Genomic DNA, 12,613 nt, shown 5'->3' on the forward strand with positions numbered 1-12,613 from the left:
TACCTTCTATCCAGGTAAAACTAGTACTGTCATGTTTAACAATAGAGAGATTTTCATAGACAATAAACCGTCCTGGTCTGTGGCGTACCCCAAGGCTCAATTCTCGGGCTACTGGTTAAACCCAATTGTAAATTTTAGCAGTGTACCGGAGTGACAGGCCTACACGACTCCCTAGCGCGTGGGGGGAGGGGAGGGGGGGGGGGGTTCAGTTTTAGATTTCTTTGAGCCACGGTTGTCGCTCTATTAAATGTCAGTCTTTCATGTGGATTTGTTTTAAGTTCGTCGCTGCTGGCTGGTATTGTGTAACGAAACTGGCAAGATTCGTTTGCTCTCCTGTGGTTTTTGAAGGAGTGCCAGTTTCCTTTTTTTAAATTTCGCTTCTGAGAGGGTCCTTTGAGCGAGATTCCTGGGATAGCCTCTTTCTCGTAGGCGTGATTTAAAATTTTGGATGAGCTGTTCTTTAGAAGATATCTTTAGAAGAGTTTGTTTTGAGAAGTCTCAGAGCTTCACCTTTGACGAAACCCTTTTTGACTCCTGGTTGGTGGCACGAGGAAAAGTGCCTATGTTGAAATGTTTCAGTAGGTTTGAAGTGCGTGCGCATGTCAAGGACTGAATTACTTTTGAACCTCTCGCCTTTGTAAATGGCAGTGTTTGTATCCAGAAATATCGTTTCTGTATCTGAAATTTCAGGCGTAAATTTAATTGTGGGGTCGTATTTCTTTGCTTGTTCAATGAACTGCATTATGTCCTCTCTGTTTGTACTTCTTTTGAGTCTTCTTCTTTCATTTGTACTTCTTTCTTATTTCCGCTCTTTCCCGTCTCATAAAAATGAGCCACACAACCGTATAATAGGCGTCTTTCAGGTCCACCGAAACCATGTAACAACCTGGTTTAGTCATGCTAATGGCAGTCTCAAGCGTGTCCATTTTAAAGTGGTGATACTCTACAAATTCATTAAACTGTTTCATGTTTAGGATGGTACGATGACTGCCGTCTTTTTTGGGGCGCAAGAAGATAGTGCATACAAAATCGGCCTTTTCCGGTGATGAAGGCACTATGACACCTTAAGTGATAAGCTTATCTATTTCAGTTTGAACAACAGCACGTTCTTTGGCATTGAATATTCTTGGTGTATGAGAACTTTGTTGAGGCATAATGTCGCCTTTAAACTCTATTTGGACTCCAGTAACATACTGAAGCATCACAGGGTCGGAAGTGAGGCCTTCCCACTGCGCTAAAAAGTTGCGTAGTCTACCAGCTTGAAAACTGGTTTGCTTGTCAAGCATGTTTTGTACAACATCACTGCGTGATGACATGACGAGCTTTTCACATACCTTAGGTATCAATGGCGTTTTGGCCTCTCGCCCCCTCTTTTCTTTTTCTTGAACTTGGGATGAGGGCTGCGCCCTAAAAAATTCGAATTTTTGGAGCCGTGGTACTGGTAGGGATGAAACCTGTTTTCCCCCCGGCTAGCGAAGGATCCATGCGTGCGGTGAGAGTGAGCTCTGTACATGTCTCCGCGGCCAGTCGACTGGGGGGGGGGGGGGGGGGGCGCATTTTTTTCGTTAACTTGTTTGCATCGGTGATGTCCTTGGTGAGCTTGGACGAATCCCCGAAGAGAAATTCGGACGTTCCCACGACCGTACTACAGACAGAATCATAGTCCTTGTGCAACTCTTTTTTCATTGCTAGCCGCCTTGCGTGGCTTGCTTCATGGTGACATTTTATCGCCAGAGCGATAGCATCAGTGACTAATGCCAGCAATTGGCTATCCTCCGCATATTTCTTCATAATTTTATCTGCCGCTTTTGCCATGGCAATCGCAGAACCCACAAGCGTGCTTTGATTCTTTTGGGAGCCAGCATCCTACGTTCGCATGGATGCAGATATTTGGTTCCAAATCAGTGGATTAACCTTGGGTAGGCGCAGGCCCTCGACATTCTCGGGCCGCAAATATTGGTCTAACTTTGTTTTGAGCGCGTCAGCGCTTATTTTGTCCTTGAGGAGAGCAGTCATCAGCTCGGCCAGTTCTCACTCGATAGCAGGGCCTGTTTTGTCCTTCAGGTTGAGGTCCTGAGCCATGGCCTTCAGTAAAGCCTTATGTCCGCCCTGCGGGGTTTCGGTTGCCTCTATATCCTGGGTCGAAGACTCTTCACGATCTGGGTCGTTGCGGTCGGGTTCAGAGCTGTGATCATCCCCGCTGAGCAGCCTGGTAATATTGCCATTCATTTGCTGCATCTGTTCTAGAAGAAGCAAGAACTTGTCGTCGACGTCGAGCTGCCTAGGTGTAGCCATTGTGCTCGTTTCCGCGCTCACATTCTCGGGGTCGCTCACACTAGAAAGCCCTAACTGCGTTAGGGTCGAAAGCGTAAGAGTGTGTTAACTACGTGAACACAAAAAGCTGGAGACTTGAAAAACTGACTACGTCAGTCTCTCCAGAAAGAATAGTTTTCAGTTTTCAGTGGTTCGTTCTACGAAGTAGTCTAATCCCGCAAAGCGCAAACCATGCAATGACTCGCGCAAGCGCCGTGCTATCTCATGGGATCTCCCGCCTTCTGGTCATGTGATAGAATTGCTTTATTTCAGCGTATGAGGTAATTATCTTTATGTAACCACGTTAATCGGTCAATTTTGGGCTTTTTCTCTTAAGCGACCACCTCCTACAAGCGATCACTTTGTCGTACACCAAGAGTGGTCGCTTACCAGAGAGTTGACTGTACGTGATGTGGATTTCCGGTCGTTTCCGTCGTTGCCGAAGGCGAAAGTTGAGTTTATTTTAATTTTCTCGCCGTCAGAAATCCCGGATCTCGGAGCTTCAAAGTGACGATTTCCCGGATCCCGCTTCATAATAACGTTGAATCCCGCGTCAAGTCCCATAGATTTTTAGAATCCCGAATCCCGGGCTCCAAAAAGGCTAAATCCAGGATCCTGAAAATCCTATTGGGGCCCCTTACGAAAGACTAAAATCGATATTCATCTTAAAGTATTTGACAATGAGAACAAAATGATGAAGCAACTTGAACGTAAATCTTTTGTCAAGTATCTTGCGGGTGTAATGATCGACAATAATCTTTCTGGGACATTTCATGTAGACTACATTGCCCTCAAAACTCCTCAAGACTCAGACATTTTGTAGGAAGTTCTATTCTTTTCAATATTTATCGCTCTTTAATGCATCCATACATTTCTTACGGACTATACTGGCCTGGAGCCAGACTTTTAAGGCTAACCTTAACAAAATTTAAATCCTCCAGAAGCGAGCCCAGTGTTTAATTAGCTTTAATTTACTTTAATTTGCAAGTAAAAAAGAGCATGCTATACCTTTATTCATACGTGCTAACATTCTTCCTGTGGAGATGCTCAATTACAAAGCTGTATCAACTCTAATGCATGATATCCATTGCAAACCTGCACCTACAAACTTGATAGACCATTTTACTAACATTGATTCTATCCACTCCTATAACACTCGATCAGCGGAAGCGGGCAATTTTTATGAGAAGTTTTCAAGGTTACATCAAAACAGTCAATCCTCGAGGATTGGATGTAAAATATGGAATGAACTTCCTCAATACTGACGAAAAAAGAGGAGATTTTCCTTTTAAAATTGTCTAAAACAAATATTCTGATTATGATTCTTATGTTCATCTTATTACCCTTATACAAAAATTACGTCTTCTAGCTGAGAAGAAATATTCTTTAGGCTAATTTATCAAACCTCAGGGGACATGAAAGAGTCCATATTGGAGAAAGCCCATATAAGTGTGCGCACTGTGGCAGGTGTTTTAGAGAAGCTGGGCTTCTAAAATTGCATCAAAGAGTACATGCTAGAGACAAGCCTTATCAATGTAAACATTGTGACAAGTTCTTTAGTGAAAGATAAAGTTTTAGGGAGCATGGAAAATTCCACACTGGGCAAAAGCCTAATAAATGCAACCACTGGAGCTAAATTACTTAGCAATTTTAAGAAGACATAGAATGATTCCTACCGGAGAAAAGCAAACAGTGTGACCAGTGTTTTAGACGACCAACTAGGAGACCTGAGGAAATATCATGAAAGATCCATAGTGCGAGTAAGGTCTAATCAGTGCGAACACTGTGGGAAGTGTTTTCTTCAACCAGAAAGTCTAAGTTTTCATCGAAGAGTGCATACTGGAGAGGAGCCCTGTGAATGCAAACAGTGTGGCAAGTGTTTTAGTAGATTGTTCACTTTAAAGAACCATGAAATAGTCGACACAGGGCAGAAACCTCTCAAATGCAACCAGTGTGGCAAGTGTTTTGGTTATTTATTAACTTTAAGAACACATAGACTGATTCATACCGGAGAAACGTCTTAGGAGTGTAAAGAGTACAGAAAGTGTTTTACGGGAGCAACAGTATTAAGGAGACATGTCAGAATCCATACTGGAGAGAGATTTTTGAATGCGAGCACCGTGGTAAGCCCTTCGGTCAAGTAGCAAGTCAAAGAAGACAAGGAGACATGAAAGACTGCACAGTGAAGTGAAAAAGCGAGAAGTAAGTATGAGGAGATATGAGCAACGTCGCACCGGAAAACAGCCTCGTGAATGTAAACAGTGTGACAAAAAAATTAATCAACCAGGGACATTAATTAGACATGAAAGAATCCATAGCGGAGAAAAGCCTTAGCAGGTGTCTTACGCACAGGGAAACTTAAAGGACGCATGAAAGAGTCCATACTTTAGAGAAGCCTTATAAATGCAAACAGTGCGGGAGGTGTTTCATCGATCAGATACAGAAAAAAACTCTACAGACACACGAAAGAGTCCATACTGAAGAGCAGCCGTATGAATGCAAAGAACTTGGCAAACGTTTTAGCCGAGCAGATTCCCTTAAGAGACATGGAAAAATTCACACAAGTGTAAGAAGGATCAAAGAGTACCAAAAGATACTGGAAATAGGCTAGAAGATAACATAATAACACAAGCTTTTGAGGGGGATGAAAGTCAACCAGAGCATGAGCTAAGCTGTTGGGCAATTCCTCTTAACAATTAAAAGTGGGCTGTCCAGTAGAGCCAAATTAAGAGTAAGAGTCAAATGTCTTAGGAACACGTTCTAACATTAGTCCCGCTGTACGTTGCTATTGAGGGGATCAGAGTTGGTGCAGTGGCCCAAGCTGGATTCCTGACTCACCTTCACATGTGGGTTGAGTTTATTTATTACTGTGCTCTCATCAAAAACGAAGATTTGTTTCGATCTGGTTATATTTCTTGTGAATTAATTGAATTAGATGTACAGCTTTCCCAATTTATCAGCAGAGAACTTGTGCTGCACTAAATATGCTTGTGACGTTATGCAATATGATGATGATTACAATGATTCTTATGGCTGTTATTATCATTATCATTATCGTCATCATCATTGTCATTCTTCACATTCCAAGACCTAATGATAACATTACTCGTAAAAGCAGTAACAACAGGTCAATATGGAGGCAGTACGGCGCAGGGGTTAGGGTGCTTGCGTTGAGGTCCGGAGATCCTTCGGATCCTGGTAGTCGTTGGCTCAACCTCTCGGCTGCACTTGTAAATAGCAACATGTAACTGGATTAACAGTTGTTTCTCATGTTTAATTGATTTCGTTCCATTGACTGCCTGCAACGCCCCTACGAGTAGAGGTCAGTTAAGTAGGTATGTATTCATTATTACTATGTAAATAGAACTGAGAAGGATAATGGGTCACTGATAAGCCTTAACTAAGGTTAGTCTTAACGTTTTTTTGCCCTGTAACTATTGTTAAGGGTGGTAGCACTTACCTACAGAAAATCAGTGGTTTCTAAGGAAGCTTTTTTGTCAAGAGCCCTACACAAAGGTTGCATGGATGGATCTTTGAAATTACTTTATTAGTTTTTTTACATGAGAATTTTATCATTTCGTAAATGAGAGTATAAAGGAAAACAAGTTATGATGGGATAAATTTTAATACATTTGTAAATATTTTTAATGATTATGATGATGATGATGATGATGATGATGATTATCATCTTTATTGTTATTATTGCCGTTATTATCATTGGAATCATCAACATGGAAGGCAGTACGGCGCAGGGGTTAGGGTGCATACGCAACTAGTCCCTGTCTTTGCGTTTTAGTGAGAAACATGTAAAAACTCTCAGAAATTGAATGAAAGAGGCTGTTTTTTCACTGGATAGGAACCCTCCCGTCATTTTTGATAAACTGTAGCATGTAATTTCTATTTGGACAAAAAATGGAAGTGATTTTTTGAAAAGCGTATTAAAGGAGGGCCTTATAAGTTATGACGTCATAACTTTTTTACAAATAACTTTTAAAATCCATGCTACAGATTTTGTGTTAGACTGTTCTCGTACTGTTGCGTGAAAAAATTGTGAGAAACATTGTTAACTCGCCGAGTTTTTAGGCATTTTCTGCTTTGGTCACGTAAATTACCAAATATGGTTGTGAGTCGAACGAGACAAAGAAATGTTAAATAAGCTACATTTAGCAAAAAGGGTAACTGTTGAGTTGAAGGGACTCGAGAAATGATTATTTGAAGGGGTCCATAGCAACAGTTTGGTAGTAAAAAGCCACTATCCTAATTATTTTACAAAAACCATGAAGGAATTGAAATGCGGAGAAACATCGCAAGAATGTCTCGTTTTCGTCCTTATATAAATCCAATAATGCTTTGGGCCGTAAATCGTGACGTCAGTTGAAAAGAGTGCTATTAAATGCTATTGCTTGATGAGGATCTTGATGAGAAAGCTCACATAATCTAAAAAACATTAAAGTGCCACTAATTTTGCATGCCTTTTTTTCTTTAGATTTTAAAAATAGACGTACTATAAATAGGTATCATGCCAATTTTTATCTCAAAATTCCCACGGAAAGTATGATTATTGTAACGTAGTTTTTCGGTTTTCGCTGTCCGCCATTGCTCGAACGGCAAATGACCGTGAGCAAGGAAAAGGGTTGGGTGTAGCTGGATCGCCTGGGGTCTGACGTCATATGCGCAGCGCTCAAAATAAACGCGGCTAATTTCCCATGTCGTCTATGAGATGTGACAGATCGCCGAGTTGCTTTTCGCTGATATTATATACATTACTCCTTGATTGACTTGTTCGCTTTGTCAAACGCCTACAAAGCGATGCGCGTATGACGTCACGAGCCAAATCTTGCGTGAAGACCGCTTACAAAATAATCGCAGGCTTCTCCAATGCCGTCCGAGAAATGGCGGACAGATTTTTAGCGGTTTTTGGCTGGCTATTTCCCGACTTTTCTCGCTTCTATCGTTCCAAATTTAAATGCATTGTATTATTTTGAACATATTGACTTAATTGACGTTGAAAATATTCGAAAAGAAAACCACAAATTTTCGTCGTAGTGGCACTTTAAGCTCTTTGTTATATGGTACACATGTATGTTTGCAAAGGACCTCTGGCGTTCTCGTTGGTTTTACTCGCAGAGAATAATCAAACCACTTCTCTTCGCGGTCAACCGGTCAAGAGAGATTTTCATAGACAATAAACCGTCTTGGTCTGTGGCGTACCCCAAGGCTCAATTCTCGGGCTACTGTTTAAGCCCAATTGTAAATTTTAGCAGTGTACCGGAGTGACAGGCCTACACGACTCCCTAGCGCGTGGGGGGAGGGGAGGGGGGGGGGGGGGTTCAGTTTTAGATTTCTTTGAGCCACGGTTGTCGCTCTATTAAATGCCAGTCTTTCATGAGGATTTGTTTTAAGTTCGTCGCTGCTGGCTGGTATTGTGTAACGAAACTGGCAAGATTCGTTTGCTCTCCTGTGGTTTTTGAAGGAGTGCCAGTTTCCCGTTTTTAAATTTTGCTTCTGAGAGGGTCCTTTGAGCGAGATTCCTGGGATAGCCTCTTTCTCGTAGGCGTGATTTAAAATTTTGGATGAGCTGTTCTTTAGAAGATATCTTTAGAAGAGTTTGTTTTGAGAAGTCTCAGAGCTTCGCCTTTGACGAAACCCTTTTTGACTCCTGGTTGGTGGCACGAGGAAAAGTGCCTATGTTGAAATGTTTCAGTAGGTTTGAAGTGCGTGCGCATGTCAAGGACTGAATTACTTTTGAACCTCTCGCCTTTGTAAATGGCAGTGTTTGTATCCAGAAATATCGTTTCTGTATCTGAAATTTCAGCCGTAAATTTAATTGTGGGGTGGTATTTCTTTGCTTGTTCAATGAACTGCATTATGTCCTCTCTGTTTGTACTTCTTTTGTGTTTTCTTCTTTCATTTGTACTTCTTTCTTATTTCCGCTCTTTCCCTTATCATTTATGAGCCACACAACCGTATAATAGGCGTCTTTCAGGTCCACCGAAACCATGTAACAACCTGGTTTAGTCATGCTAATGGCAGTCTCAAGCGTGTCCATTTTAAAGTGGTGATACTCTACAAATTCATTAAACTGTTTCATGTTTAGGATGGTACGATGACTGCCGTCTTTTTTGGGGCGCAAGAAGATAGTGCATACAAAATCGGCCTTTTCCGGTGATGAAGGCACTATGACACCTTAAGTGATAAGCTTATCTATTTCAGTTTGAACAACAGCACGTTCTTTGGCATTGAATATTCTTGGTGTATGAGAACTTAATGTCGCCTTTAAACTCTATTTGGACTCCAGTAACATACTGAAGCATCACAGGGTCGGAAGTGAGGCCTTCCCACTGCGCTAAAAAGTTGCGTAGTCTACCAGCTTGAAAACTGGTTTGCTTGTCAAGCATGTTTTGTACAACATCACTGCGTGATGACATGACGAGCTTTTCACATACCTTAGGTATCAATGGCGTTTTGGCCTCTCGCCCCCTCTTTTCTTTTTCTTGAACTTGGGATGAGGGCTGCGCCCTAAAAAATTCGAATTTTTGGAGCCGTGGTACTGGTAGGGATGAAACTTGTTTTACCCCCAGCTAGCGAAGGATCCATGCGTGTGGTGAAAGTGAGCTCTGTACATGTCTCCGCGGCCAGTCGACTGGGGGGGGGGGGGGGGGGGGAAGGGGGCGCATTTTATTCGTTAACTTGTTTGCATCGGTGATGTCCTTGGTGAGCTTGGACGAATCCCCGAAGAGAAATTCGGACGTTCCCACGACCGTACTACAGACAGAATCATAGTCCTTGTGCAACTCTTTTTTCATTGCTAGCCGCCTTGCGTGGCTTGCTTCATGGTGACATTTTATCGCCAGAGCGATAGCATCAGTGACTAATGCCAGCAATTGGCTATCCTCCGCATATTTCTTCATAATTTTATCTGCCGCTTTTGCCATGGCAATCGCAGAACCCACAAGCGTGCTTTGATTCTTTTGGGAGCCAGCATCCTACGTTCGCATGGATGCAGATATTTGGTTCCAAATCAGTGGATTAACCTTGGGTAGGCGCAGGCCCTCGACATTCTCGGGCCGCAAATATTGGTCTAACTTTGTTTTGAGCGCGTCAGCGCTTATTTTGTCCTTGAGGAGAGCAATCATCAGCTCGGCCAGTTCTCCCTCGATAGCAGGGCCTGTTTTGTCCTTCAGGTTGAGGTCCTGAGCCATGGCCTTCAGTAAAGCCTTATGTCCGCCCTGCGGGGTTTCGGTTGCCTCTATATCCTGGGTCGAAGACTCTACACGATCTTGGTCGTCGCGGTCGGGTTCAGAGCTGTGATCATCCCCGCTGAGCAGCCTGGTAATATTGCCATTCATTTGCTGCATCTGTTCTAGCAGAAGCAAGAACTTGTCGTCGAGGTCGAGCTGCCTAGGTGTAGCCGTTGTGCTCGTTTCCGCGCTCACATTCTCGGGGTCGCTCACACTAGAAAGCCCTAACTGCGTTAGGGTCGAAAGCATAAGAGTGTGTTAACTGCGTGAACACAAAAAGCTGGAGACTTGAAGAACTGACTACTTCAGTCTCTCCAGAAGGAATAGTTTTCAGTTTTCAGTGGTTCGTTCTACAAAGTACGTCTAATCCCCCAAAGCGCAAACCATGCAATGACTCGCGCAAGCGCCGTTCTATCTTTTGGGATCTCCCGCCTTCTGATCATGTGATAGAATTGCTGAATTTTAGTATGAGGTAATTATCTTTATGTAATCACGTTAATCGGTCAATTTTTGGCTTTTTCTCTTAAGCGACCACCTCCTACAAGCGATCACTTTGTCGTACACCAAGAGTGGTCGCTTACCAGAGAGTTGACTGTACGTGATGTGGATTTCCGGTCGTTTCCGTCGTTGCCGAAGGCGAAAGTTGAGTTTATTTTAATTTTCTCGCCGTCAGAAATCCCGGATCTCGGAGCTTCAAAGTGACGATTTCCCGGATCCCGCTTCATAATAACGTTGAATTCCCCGTCAAGTCCCATAGATTTTTAGAATCCCGAATCCCGGGCTCCAAAAAGGCTAAATCCAGGATCCTGAAAATCCTATTGAGGCCCCTTACGAAAGACAAAAATCGACATTCATCGCTAAGTATTTGACAATGAGAACAAAATGGTGAAGCAACTTGAACGTAAATCTTTTGTCAAGTATCTTGCGGGTGTAATGATCGACAATAATCTTTCTGGGACATTTCATGTAGACTACATTGCCCTCAAAACTCCTCAAGACTCAGACATTTTGTAGCAACTTCTATTCTTTTCAATATTTATCGCTCTTTAATGCATCCATACATTTCTTACGGACTACTGGCCTGGGGCCAGACTTTAAGTCTAATCTTAACAAAATTTAAATCCTCCAGAAGCGAGCCCAGTGTTTAATTAGCTTTAATTTGCAAGTAAAAAAGAGCATGCTATACCTTTGTTCATACGTGCTAACATTCTTCCTGTGGAGATGCTCAATTACAAAGCTGTATCAACTCTAATGCATGATATCCATTGCAAACCTGCACCTACAAACTTGATAGACCATTTTACTAACATTGATTCTATCCACTCCTATAACACTCGATCAGCGGAAGCGGGCAATTTTTATGAGAAGTTTTCAAGGTTACATCAAAACAGTCAATCCTCGAGGATTGGATGTAAAATATGGAATGAACTTCCTCAATACTGACGAAAAAAGAGGAGATTTTCCTTTTAAAATTGTCTAAAACAAATATTCTGATTATGATTCTTATGTTCATCTTATTACCCTTATACAAAAATTACGTCTTCTAGCTGAGAAGAAATATTCTTTAGGCTAATTTATCAAACCTCAGGGGACATGAAAGAGTCCATATTGGAGAAAGCCCATATAAGTGTGCGCACTGTGGCAGGTGTTTTAGAGAAGCTGGGCTTCTAAAATTGCATCAAAGAGTACATGCTAGAGACAAGCCTTATCAATGTAAACATTGTGACAAGTTCTTTAGTGAAAGATAAAGTTTTAGGGAGCATGGAAAATTCCACACTGGGCAAAAGCCTAATAAATGCAACCACTGGAGCTAAATTACTTAGCAATTTTAAGAAGACATAGAATGATTCCTACCGGAGAAAAGCAAACAGTGTGACCAGTGTTTTAGACGACCAACTAGGAGACCTGAGGAAATATCATGAAAGATCCATAGTGCGAGTAAGGCCTAATCAGTGCGAACACTGTGGGAAGTGTTTTCTTCAACCAGAAAGTCTAAGTTTTCATCGAAGAGTGCATACTTGGAGAGAAGCCCTGTGAATGCAAACAGTGTGGCAAGTGTGTTAGTAGATTGTTCACTTTAAAGAACCATGAAATAGTCGACACTGGGCAGAAGCCTCTCAAAATGCAACCAGTGTGGCAAGTGTTTTGGTTATTTATTAACTTTAAGAACACATAGACTGATTCATACCGGAGAAACGTCTTATGAGTGTAAAGAGTACAGAAAGTGTTTTACGGGAGCAACAGTATTAAGGAGACATGTCAGAATCCATACTGGAGAGAGATTTTTGAATGCGAGCACCGTGGTAAGCCCTTCAGTCAAGTAGCAAGTCAAAGAAGACAAGGAGACATGAAAGACTGCACAGTGAAGTGAAAAAGCGAGAAGTAAGTATGAGGAGATATGAGCAACGTCGCACCGGAAAACAGCCTCGTGAATGTAAACAGTGTGACAAAAAAATTAATCAACCAGGGACATTAATTAGACATGAAAGAATCCATAGCGGAGAAAAGCCTTAGCAGGTGTCTTACGCACAGGGAAACTTAAAGGACGCATGAAAGAGTCCATACTTTAGAGAAGCCTTATAAATGCAAACAGTGCGGGAGGTGTTTCATCGATCAGATACAGAAAAAAACTCTACAGACACACGAAAGAGTCCATACTGAAGAGCAGCCGTATGAATGCAAAGAACTTGGCAAACGTTTTAGCCGAGCAGATTCCCTTAAGAGACATGGAAAAATTCACACAAGTGTAAGAAGGATCAAAGAGTACCAAAAGATACTGGAAGTAGGCCAGAAGATAACATAATAACACAAGCTTTTGAGGGGCATGAAAGTCAACCAGAGCATGAGCTAAGCTGTTGGGCAATTCCTCTTAACAATTAAAAGTGGGCTGTCCAGTAGAGCCAAATTAAGAGTAAGAGTCAAATGTCTTAGGAACACGTTCTAACATTAGTCCCGCTGTACGTTGCTATTGAGGGGGTCAGAGTTGGTGCAGTGGCCCAAGCTGGATTCCTGACTCACCTTCACATGTGGGTTGAGTTTATTTATTACTGTGCTCTCAT

General features: G+C 42.1%; 1 pseudogene; it reads left to right on the forward strand.

Moving 5' to 3' along the window:
* The window catches only part of LOC138014120 (zinc finger protein 700-like), a 34,176-nt pseudogene extending 21,819 nt beyond the window's left edge, over positions 1-12,357 (forward strand).
* Positions 12,358-12,613: the final 256 nt, after the last annotated feature.

The sequence above is a fragment of the Montipora capricornis genome, chromosome 1, assembly GCF_036669925.1.
Source record: "Montipora capricornis isolate CH-2021 chromosome 1, ASM3666992v2, whole genome shotgun sequence".
NCBI lineage: Eukaryota > Metazoa > Cnidaria > Anthozoa > Scleractinia > Acroporidae > Montipora > Montipora capricornis.